Raw genomic sequence first — 12,154 nt, 5'->3', positions numbered from 1 at the left:
GTTTTTCTCACAGTAGACTAGACATGATAAGAGAGAGTACATGGTGTTGTTCTCTCTGCTTGAGCTTGGGAACAGGAGTAGTCTTGGAGACCTGGCCAGTCTCCAAAAGGCTTGCTCAGTTTCCCAGGTCTGAGAGGAGGGGGCACACCTTTGTAACGAATGTAACAGGCTGCAGAGGGTCAGATTCGAATCTGCCAGACCTCGTGCTGGAGCTTGGCGTCAGCTGCCAGCAATCCCGTGTGGGTAGATGAATCTCTTTCTCGCGGCTGACAGGGGTCATCAGCTTGCAGACCTTAGAAAGATGAAGCTGTGAATAGTTCCCACACGGTGAAGTATTTGTTTTGCTTTGCATTCAATATCTTATAAATATAACCTGCTGTGTATATTGCAAACTGATATATTTTGTTTGATTAACGCGGACTGGAAAGCTACTAATTCGTCATACATAAAAATTGGGGTTGGGGAAGAATTAACAACAATAAAAGTCTTCTTTGACCTCAGAAGTGCATTTCTGTTGTGTTATGTTAGTGCTTAGAAACTAGATAAGAGGAAAGCACTACAATCCTCAACCAAGATCAGAGCTCAAATCTTATCAAAGCAGTGCATGAGGGTATCCTTTCTGCTCATGCAGGGATGGTGGAAACAATTTCTCTTTTACAAAAACGCTTCTGGTAGCAATGTCTTTACAAACAGACCAAGCAATATGTCCTTTATTGTGGCATTTGCCAACAAATTAAAGGTTCCAACATTAAACGCCCACGGTAGACATCTCTTTTAGTGTCAAACAGACCACTACAGTGTGTGTACCTGGACCATTGTGGTCCTTTACAATCTGATGGCACATACGAATATATCTTAGTGGCTGTTGATTCCTGTTCTAGATTTCTGTGGGAATGGCCACAACAGTCAGCTGACGCTCACACTTTTATTAAAGATTTGCAGGTCTTTATTGTTATATATACAGTTGCAGAATTACACTCGGACAAGGCCCTGCTTTTGCCTTTAGAGCATTTAGGGCCGATGGGTGTTGAACTCCATTACTCCTCACCCTACCATTCTGAGGGTAATTCGGTTGTGGAAAGGAGAAATCAAGACTCAACGCAATCCTTAACAGCAAGTGTATTAGGTTCAGCCGTAGAGGCTTCATCACCTATATAGGGTCCAGAGAGCATTAAATAATCTGCCCTGAAGGTCCTTGGGAGGTCACACCCCTTAAGAGGTGTTGTTTGGGATACCTATGTATGTCCCAGATCTTGATGGACCTGGATTGGTGGTAGCAGACACATCGTTTGACATGAGTGAACGTGTTGCTGTTATACAGGAGCTACAGCAATTTGGTGATGACAATTCATCCGCCTGTACCGCCACCTTGGGAATAAGAGATTTGTCAACAACATGTACCAGCTAGATTCCTATAGTTGGGGATCTGGTTTGTGAAAAGATTGCTGTGAAGAAGGAATTCGCCCCATCTTACAGAGCACCAGTTCCAGTCCTGGGAATACCCGTATCAGAACTGTTATCCTACCACTGCTGCCTGGTTCTAAAGGAAACAGATTTGTCTCCATTGACAACATCAAATTGTACCATGTTGCCTATCCTGCACAGTAGACCACGAGGTTCCTTGTGTAGCACCCAAGCCTGCAACAGGATATACTTCTACAAGCAGTAAACAATGTTTCTGCAAACACTGGTTTGTACAACAGTGAGACAATTGCCTCCTCATGCTTGGGGAGGGTGGATAATGAGCTTGGGCTGATTCCAGTCGCTAATTCACTAACAAGACAAGTCCAAGATGTGGGACTATACTACTCAAATTCAACACAGACAGGCGGCATCATCCACCTTGAACCTACACAACAAGTGGATCCATCCACCAGCTCTGCACCTGCTCCTGTGTTCGCACGGACTGCTTCTGGTTACTTCGTCGATATCAATGACTTTTCTTCTGATTCTTCTGATTCTACAAAAGAAACTGTATCAAAGACACGTAAGCTGTATATGTGGTTTAAAATAACTATTTGGTTTATCCATGGAAACTGTTGACATTGCTTGCATTTCTTTTATGGATTGGTTTTGTCATTGTTTTCTTTCTCTTGATAAATGGGCATTACCTTCCTGATCGCTCTGCTGTTGAGCCGCTGGATGACGTTTTAACACCTTACTTATCTTCTCACAAAAAGTTCAAAGAGACTTGTCCCTTGTGATCATTTAATCAGTTTCGATTCCTGATGGGATTGTTTGGGATAAAGTGCCCTTTGACATATCCAGCCCAACTGAGGTCATTCAAATTCCATATGTGTTTAAAAAATTAATGACTGATGTTATAACACTGGGTGTTGTTTCCAATGACTGGGACGTTAAAACAGTTGATTCTATGCTCTGAAGCTAGACTTCTATACTGTATTTGAAAGTGAAGATGTGTATATGAACAAAGCGAATTATGGGGAAATATTCTGTTACAACCAATGGAGGCATTACTTTCTGCATGGAGCTAGTAAACCCAGATCAGTTTTCAATTACAGGCATTGGGAGCATTGTACGACTGCATCTGTGGGAAGTTCCAAAACATATGTAGAAAATTTTGCATATTTCACTGGGCATGACACTCGAAAAGCTGAGTCATATTATTTCAAATTATCTCTTTGCAGAATGAGGAAAATATTGCTAATGGACACAAAACTGATTTACTCAGATTCCTTTGTTTCCCGGCTTGATGTTGAAGGCTATGAATATTGGAAAAACACTGTTGATGTAAAGAGTGTTGGGGAACTAAAGATTGGCTGATACGGAGTAGTGAAGCTTTGTTTAGAGAATGCCTTATTCCCTTGCAAATTATAATATTTTTAAATAAAGCTGTCCAACAAACATTGTGCCTGGGGTTAGCAAAAATGAAAGAAATAAAATGCGCCCAGTATCCCCACAGCAGCAAAATTTAACAATTGGCAAACATTTTTCAATGTCACTGAAGATCAACTAACGGCTTGGGTTCAGAATGGTACCATTCATTCCCGACTTTCAGGTCCCGGCGGGTGGTTATTGTGGCCAAGAGACACAAATGGTTGCCAGACACGTTTTGTTAACTACTCTGGGTTTCAAGGAAAACTGACCAGACTTTCGCTATGTCTCAGGGGAACACTTGGGTATTGCTACTACATACAATGTGGGTAAAATGTGCCAACAATGGTTACATTCTTCCACCTTAGCAGCTGTGAAACAACATTTTTGTGTCCTTTCTGAGGAAATAGACTTACAAGATTTCCTGTTAGGACCTACGAAGCCTCGCTCAAAACATTTCCTGTATGCCATATATAATGAGATTTGGAAGCTTTCTCAAATGGAAGCTGCTGCACGTTTAAGGCAGATAGATAAGGAAAACATGGAAAAGGCTTTAGCTGTTGTTGATAATGGCATGAATACTTTGTCCAACAGACTATACACCTTAAATAACATTGTGCCGTCTGCAATTAACATCATTCAGAATGCCATGTAATTTTTACAACATCTGCAGAATCAGCTGCGTTACATCATACAGTTAGGTTGGACATTGCAAGTTCTGAAAAATGGCCGTGTGCCTTGGCAACACATAAATAGTAGCAACTTCCTACTTTTAATTTATCCAGACAGCAACAGATAATAGCTAAAAAAGAAGCTAGTTGCACCATGCTTAACACTGAAAAGTTACAAAAGTTGCCTTTTACTGTGGCGGAAACTCCCTCAGCAGTATGGTTAATAGACAGTGTTATAAATCTGCCCATTTCTAGTTTTCATGTCGCAAACTGTTAGAAACATTTTGCCCCAGGCAGATATGGATGGCTAGGAGATAGTCACATCCACGAAGTGTATGGATTGCCTTTCAAATTCAAATGTCTGAACAGAGAAACAGAAGTCTTTCTTAGCGGAAGCGAATGTGAGACTACTGTTAGTCATTCTATGATTGGTAAGCAGGTGTCCTTGCACTGCCTTTGCAATGCGGAGGGTGCCAGCTTGGCATGACATCTGAAGGGTACTCACATTCCTTGATTCATCCAGTATTTCAGATACTTTCAAATGGAAGTTATTTGGTTCTGAACGAAGAGAGCTACTGGGACATGAAGCCTAGAATTCCTTCTGTGATTTTGGTTTCTCAATTTGTAACTTGTTGCAGCCATATTTTATTCACCCCCACACACAAGAGATAAGAGTAGCAGAATTGTGGTCTCACATTGCTACTTCGAATGTAAATTGTGACAAGCTGAGGAGACTGAAGGTGCTATTATTTCAAAAACAAGCTACTCTGACATCAGCCAGAGAGATGTATGATCTCTCAGTAGCAAGGTCATCGGCTGAGATACAGCCCCTAATAAATACCATTTTCCCCAAACACTTTGGAGAATTGGTCAGCAGAATGTTCAACACGTCTAGTACTACAGGGATTGTGCACTTTTTTGAGGCTGTCGGTTCTGGGTTTGCTAGCACCTTCCTGACCATGTTTGGAGTCATACCTTCAGCCATACACTCACTTTTTTCGAGTGTCTTTGGTGGTGTTAATTGGAGGGATGTTGCTACTATTATTTGTGCTACGCAGTGGCTGCCCTATTTCAACAAAGTAGAGTGCTGGCGTTACCATCAACCCAGCTGTGTCATGATTGCATGAAGCAGTACTTTGGAGCCTCCTTGCTGGAAGAGCTGGAGCATGGTTGGTCATCGACGTTCAGAACAATCCTAGGCTGTGTGCAGCCAGTTTTCCACTACATTTGGTGTACTTCTGAATGGATCTGTCAATGTTCTCGATGAGGGTTCATTCATGGACATGCCCTGTGAGACTGAGGCTCATTCGTGAGGTGACTTATGAGCCACCGCTTGTGGATTTCCTGTCTCTGACGATGATTTTAAATTTGCTTTTAGAATTTCAGTTTAGAGCATTTTTTTATACTTTGGATTTTGCGCCCTTGTTTACTCAATAGGGGAGGGTCTTCTGGATTTATTTTAGTTTGCTCGGGTACAGGAATTTAGCTTAGGCTTGGAGGCCTATGCCCTTTTATCTAGATAAACATGCTCTGTTTTTTATTATTCACTTTTTATTCATTTTAGCAATACTTGCAGTTCTTGTATTTTATAAGAAATGTTTTTATGTTGAAATCAGTTGCCATTCCGTTAAAGCATCATTATCAGTAATGTACGTAGTGGATTGTCATCATGTCCTTTCGCTTCACAGAATTTTAACGTGTCAGGCATTTTTGTTGTGGTATTGATGATCCAAATTTGCTCACAATACCTAACACTTAGGTACATACCTATGTCAGGATGTCTGCAAGAACAATAACATGGGCCTATGTAAACAGTCTGTGGGATCAAGGTCATTGGAGGGGGTTCCATCCATGAGATTTCATCCATACTGCGCATCATTTTGCAGCAGACCTCAGCCTTTGAGTCTCTACATCTTTTTGGGGACTAGAGGCTGACTTTGTTCCAAGGTAACAGGGATCGGGGCACTTCTCATGGACATGGTTTGGGCATATTAGGTTTATCATACCTTGCTGTCTTTATGGTAGACCATACGCTTTAGAAAAGAAGTTGTATAACCATGTTTATCGCAAAATGTTGGGATTGTTCATACTCACCTCACTTATTTATACAATCCTGATTTTGTCTCTTGTCAGTATCCTAATCATTGCAGCTCATGCATTTTATTGTAGATTGCAGTCTTTTCAATAAATATATTGAGTACTTTCCTGCATCTTCTTTCTTGCCTATGTGTGTAAGAGACTCATTTCTAACTAGAGAAAAGGGTAAGAGTTGTTGCACCGCGTTTCCCTGACAGCAGTTCAGAGTCCAGGCACTAGGCTGCCAGAAATCACCTTCACCACTTGGGTTTTGGTGAGGTGCTGCTAGAAAGCCCGAAGCGTTGGGCCGACAGCTGCCAGCTGTTGTGGTAGTGACTCAGTCACCTACAATCAGAGGTGCTGCTGCCCCTAATCCAGCAGTCTTGTAGCGATACAAGGGTCCTTACAACAGTAAAGGAAGCAGAAGTGTCTACCAGGTGTACAAAAATGGCTTTGGATAATCCTATATCTAAGAGGTCTAGTGAGCTGGTGGCAAAAGTCAAGCCAGGCAAAAAGAAGGATGTACAGGGCAAGGAAAAGAAATGGTCCTGCAAGGAAAGCAGTAGGAAAGAAATAACAGGACAGTAGCAGACTACAAATCGTATTATCATTAAGAAATGTTTTAGATGCTAGCATATAGCACATCTTGTCCAACAGTAAATCAGAAATGTTCTAATTGTGGGATTAAGGGGTACTTTGCTAAGGTATGCAGAAGGAAGTCCAAGGATGGGAAGGTGAGGATTGCTGATGAGAACAGTAGTTCTGAATCGGAAAACACCTCGGAAGAGGGAACAGAGACTTACAGGAGAAATTGTGTTTTGAGTATAGATGGAGAAGTAAAGAGTTCTTCTGATGTTATAGGAAGTCTAAATAAAGCATGTAGAGACAAACCTATCTGTGAGATCAAGTTGGGAGGAGTGAAAATCCTTATAATTACTGATTCAGAATCCCCTGACACCATATTGGACACAAAATTGTGGAAAAACAAATTTGAGAAGAGATTGGGTTTGCATCTTCTCACAGCAGACATTACCACTGAGAGTTTCACCGGGGAACCCATACCCATGGTTGGTTACAGAGTGATGAGTTCTGAGCTTTAAAAAAATGGAAAGGTGATGGGAAAAGGATATCTTGCTGAGGAAGGTCCATCAGTATTGGGGTAGATATATCTGAGGGCCTTAGGAATCATCCTTGAACCCAATACTCAGGAGCAGGTATTAGTAATGGGTGATGGAGAAGGAGTAGGTAATACATTGAGGAAGGAGTTTCCAGAGGTGTTTTCAGGGGAGGTGGGATCATTGAAGAGATTTTTCCACAAGATTGTTCTAGAAACAAATGCCAAACCAAAAATACACAAAATTATGAATTTACCTTGCAGTGTAAGGGAGGAGGTAAATGCATAAGCAGAACAGCTATTAACTGCAGGCATAATTGAGAAAGTAGCAGCATCTGAACGAATTGCTCCCATTGTGGTGGCAAGGAAACCCAGTGTGAAAATCAGTCTATGTGTGGACCTGAGACATCTCAATGAGAATATTGCAGTTGAAAGGTTTTCCCTGCCTAAAATAAATGAGATGTTAGCCATAACTAAGGGGATGAAATGGTTTTACACCACTGACTTGGCGTCACTGTATCATCAAATCAACTTGCACCCGGATAGTAAAAGCCTTACTACGTTTATGACACCCACAGGTTGCCATAGGTCTGTTAGGATGCTGTTAGGCTTAGCTTTGGTGGCCACAGTATTCTAGAAACTTATGACTGAGCTTTTAAAGGGGATAAAGGAATATGTTATTTTCAAGATTATATTTTTGTGATGGTCAAAGATGAAGACCAACATAATAGTTGCTTGAAAAAAGTTCTCATAACGTTGCAAAAGAATGGACTGTCTGCAAAGTTTGATAAATGTAAATTCAAGGTGCAAACGCTGAATAGTCTGGGTCATGAGGTGAGCAAGAATGTTATAAAACCTAAGAAGGATCTTTTGAAAGCCATTCAGGAGGCTCCTGAAGCAGTAAACAAGGAAGAGTTGAGGTCTTTTCTAGGCCTAACAGAATTTTACGCCTAGTTTGTGAACTGCTTTTCAGAGAAAACATGTGGAATGAGACAACTTTTTGAAAATAGAGTCAAGTTTGAATGGTCAGAAAGGTTAAAGGAGGAATTTTGAATTGGTGCTGTCTCAAAAAAGATGAGGAGAGCAAAGAAACAACTGCCACCTTCGCATCTTGTGTACTTTCCCCGGCTGAGGAGTGTTATTCACTGGTGGAAAGAGAGGCTTTAGTGGTGATGAGGGGGTTTAGAACATTTCAGGAATTTTATACGGGGTCTGGAAGCGTTGGTGATTTGTAATTATAAACCGCTGATTACATTGCTGACTACTGAAGGGTTAACTGCCACATCTTGAATTGCCAGGTTGTCAATAAGGTTGATAGATTACAACTACAAAGTACAATATGTACCCGGAGCAAAGAATAAGGTGGCAGAATATCTCAGTAGGCTTCAGTTGCCATGCGCAAAATAAGCGATGACGGTTGTGAGGGGCTAAAAGTGGCTTGGATGGGTGATGAAGAATAAAGTGCCTTAACCACAAAAGAATGGAAGAAGCGATGAGCAGTGCTATCATGTTACAAAGAGTGAAGGGTTAAGTGATTGGAGGGTGAAAGTTAAGAACGTTTTTGGAAGAGGATTGTTGCAAATTTTGGGAAGTACCAGAAGAACTGTGTGGGATGACAATTTACTGAGAGGGGACAAGATTATACCACCTCAAAAGTTAAATAAAATTTTAGAATTGTGCCATGAGGGTCATTTGGGGATTGTTATGAGTAAAAAGGTTGTGCAGAACAAAAATTGGTGGCCTGGAGTAAATACAGATGCAAAACATGTAGTGAGAGAATGTGGGGAGTGTGAGAGCTCTGATAGATCCAAGGTAACTTTGAGACCACCACTAGTTCCAGTGGAATGTACGAAGATGGCATCTGAGACAACTGGAGAGGATATCATGGGCGCTGCAGTCAAAGAAGAGGGCAACCGTAGATTTATTTTGGTGGCTATGGACTATTTCTCTAAATGGCCGGAGGTAGCTGATTTGGACACAGTCAGTGCAGGAAGGGTTCTTGTATTTCTAGATAAACTATTCCAGAGAGAAGGGTTACCCAAAAGGTTATTACAGATAATGGTTCTCACTTTTGTACAGCACGTTTTTTTCAGTGCAATGGGGTAGAACATAAATACACATTAGTTTATCATCCATATGGTAATGGTGAGGTTGAAAAGTTCACCGGCGTTACCAAAGGCGTAATCCAAATGGCAAGTACCAAAAGGAGAAATTGGAGGATGATGATAAGGAAAATGGAATGTATGTATCGTATCACCCCAGGAGTTACAAGTTATAGCCCTTTTACCATCATGCGAGTTACAGTACCCTTTTGGAAGGAAAATATCCAAACAATTTCATTGGTCACCAGAAACTGTAAGACAGAATATCAAGGATGTGCAAGACACGTATTGTAATAATGAGTCAGGTGTGAAGGAGGTGAGGGTGCAAGTGGGTGATATGGTATATGTGAAGAAACCGGGAAAAGGAAGGAAAGAGGACACTCTTACTAAATTTTAGGCGCTTGGAAAAATGCAGCCAGATTAAGTGATGGAAGAGCGAGGCATATGAGGCGGATGACAAGGTGCAATAAAGTTGTGGAACTGCCAGGAATTGGGAAATAGAAACGATTTGAATGGCTGGAGGAAGAAGGTGGTGAGCGGCATGGTAACAAGAGAGGGTGGATTGAAGGGGAAGGAGTAAATGATGGTACTGAAGGGTATCAGAAGATAACAGTAGTGGAGCTGGGGAGTGCAGGTGGGAAACACAATGGAACACTAAGCAAAAGTGAACGTGTTATAAAACAAAACCTGCATATTTGAAATGAAATGAAATGTAGATTTATATAGTACGGCTCATCACCCATGAGGGTCTCAAGGTGCTGTCAATGAGCAGGGGTGATTAAGTGATTTGCCCAGAATCACAGGACGTTACGCAGAGGCTTAGGCACAAACCCGGATGTCCAGCTCTTGATATTTGAATGAGTATATTACGTGAGCACCAAAGTAAAATTATGTTTCAAGTATTTAATTGATGTATTTGATGTTGTTGTGTGCTTTTGACAAAAGGAGGTGTTATTTTTTTGAAAGGGTAGATTTTATTGATTTAATTAGGGTAGATTTATTTTGACTGAATTATTTTGCATTGTACTTTGGAATGTAAAAGGAAGTGTTATTGTCTAATATATTTTCTATATTTATGTTATGTAATTAATATTTGAGTTATGTAATTAATATTTTGAAATTGTTAAGGGATAGGGAAGTGTTGTGTCATTAGATTCTTGACTCGAGCGCGGGTCAAGAATCTAAGTTAGAATGTGGGTTTTGAATGACGGTCAGTTGAAGACGGATTACGTGAAGATTGACTGAGTTTAGAGAGACTCCCATGCAGGACTGTACTAAAGAGTTATAAACTAATTAAAACTCTCTGGTGAGGCATTTCACTTCATACCGGTCACCTGCTAAGCAGGTCTAGTAAGTTCAACCAAGCAATAGGGTCTCTTTTTAACCTAAAACTATTCACAGACTGATGGAAATCTATAGACAGAAATTTATCCTGATCAACACGTCGGGGCTAGAGGGCATGAAAGAACCTTCAGGTGGAACAAAATAGATTTTATAGACATCTGTTAGGTCTACCAGTCAATGGCTCCTATTACTTTGTCCGCAAGGATTTAGAATTAAAGTAAGTGTCCGACCAAATCAAACTAGTCCCCCCCTTATTGTGGCTGTCGGTATAGTCTAAACATAAATATCATAGAAGGTTGCTTGGCCTCTGACCTCGACTATAAAATCCTCTGGATTCAGCAAGTACAGAAGCTATGTAATGAACTAGGGTGACATAATTTGTACTCAAAACCATAAAAAATTACATAAGCAGACATTAATTGGGTTAAGCAGTACTATTGGGAGGGGGTGGAAAGGGTGATAGGGCCAAAACAGAAATGGTTGAACCCACTATGCAAGGGTATTTACTTTTTCAGACATCTCTTAGCCTAGCTCCCTATATTTCCTCCTACCTTTCATTTGATAATTACGAGTGGAAAAAAACAGTTATTGACGCGGTTTCCATTAGGTAATATAAGGTTTTATCTGTCTTTGTCCTTGGGCTAATATAAGATTGCGTCTATCTCTCTATGTCCGTTCACTGAAATCTCGCCCTAAACATTGCTGAACTTTCATTTTTTCTGTAAATTTTATAGACACCTCACACCATAGCCTTTTAAAATGTAAACCTGCACTTTATTTTCTACAAGCAGTCCAAGTTAATTTGCTGTTCCTTTAGTGCCTTTTTAAGACATGCACTGAGATAACAGAAAGCAATGCTATTTCAAAGGGCGAGGGGGAGGCACATTTTATGACATGAAACCTTTTAATGTGGTTTTGATCAATTATTTAGGATGTCTGCATTTTGAATGAATTGTTATGTTGTTATTGCAATGTACTTTTATGGCTGATTATATCTGCCAAACTGATAACAGTACTACCACAAGTCATGCTACAAAAACAGCAAACTGATAGGCAAAGTTGAAGTGTAATGTTTAGCATAGTGCACTTCTTAAAACTTTCTGTTCATGGATGTTATGCATTTTCAGAGTATCAAACGATGTACTATGGGCTTGATTGAGAACTTGGCGGTCCCGAAAACACTGCCAAATCAACGCTGTTCTGCCCACCATATTAAGATGTATTGCAGCTGAGCCGCATACTGCCAGAAATTGCGATTCTCTAAATTGTAAATTGTAAATAGGGAATTCCTATTTGCGATTTCCAAAGCACATGTATCAAGCATTTCCCAAATGGGAACTGGGCATTTAGGAAATGCAATTACCACAAACTAAAGTTTGGTGGTAACCATGTGCAAATTTTAAAAATGCATTATAAATACATTTTTAAATTTGACATGTATCGCACACATGCCCCTAAGGCATGTGTGTGCTTCACATGTCCGTAAAAATATTTTTGGGGTGCAGCAGAGGGGGGCCTTAGGCCCCCAGCACCCTGGGATTTGCATTTCCTAATTTGCGAATTCCTAACTGGAATTTACAACTTGGGAAATGCAAAAACATTTGCAACAGGCCCGTAGGTGCAAATGGGGTCGGATTCTCTATTTGCAATTCAGTAATAGCATTTGCGAATTTTAAGAAATCGCTATTACCGAATCGCAAAAAACATGCATACCATTTTGCATTTCTTAAATAGCGATTTCTTAAAATTTGCTACTTAAGAAACGCAATTCGGTTTCTTAATACATTTGGCCCTTAGAGCCCAGTTTTCTATATGTTGCTGCTCTGCCTTCATGACCAGAGACCGGGGAGCACGGTCAGTGCCTGCTCCCTCTGGCTGCCCCTCTGCTATCCCTAACTGACACTCATGCAGAAGCCATTAGGCAAAATAGGATTTCTACTCTGACTACTCACTTGCACCTATACCACGCTGTGAGCCCCACCTCAACATCCCACTGAAACTCCAATACATTC

General features: G+C 40.7%; 1 protein-coding gene across 1 annotated transcript in view; it reads right to left on the bottom strand.

Annotated features, from left to right (window-relative positions):
* The window catches only part of LOC138284976 (baculoviral IAP repeat-containing protein 1-like), a 796,353-nt gene that overhangs the window by 273,592 nt on the left and 510,607 nt on the right, over positions 1 to 12,154 (bottom strand). The window lies entirely within an intron of this gene.

Source organism: Pleurodeles waltl, chromosome 1_1, assembly GCF_031143425.1.
Source record: "Pleurodeles waltl isolate 20211129_DDA chromosome 1_1, aPleWal1.hap1.20221129, whole genome shotgun sequence".
In the NCBI taxonomy this organism is placed as follows: Eukaryota; Metazoa; Chordata; class Amphibia; order Caudata; family Salamandridae; genus Pleurodeles; species Pleurodeles waltl.
The sequence above is the reverse complement of the archived record's forward strand: the minus strand, read 5'-3'. Positions and strand labels throughout refer to the sequence as shown.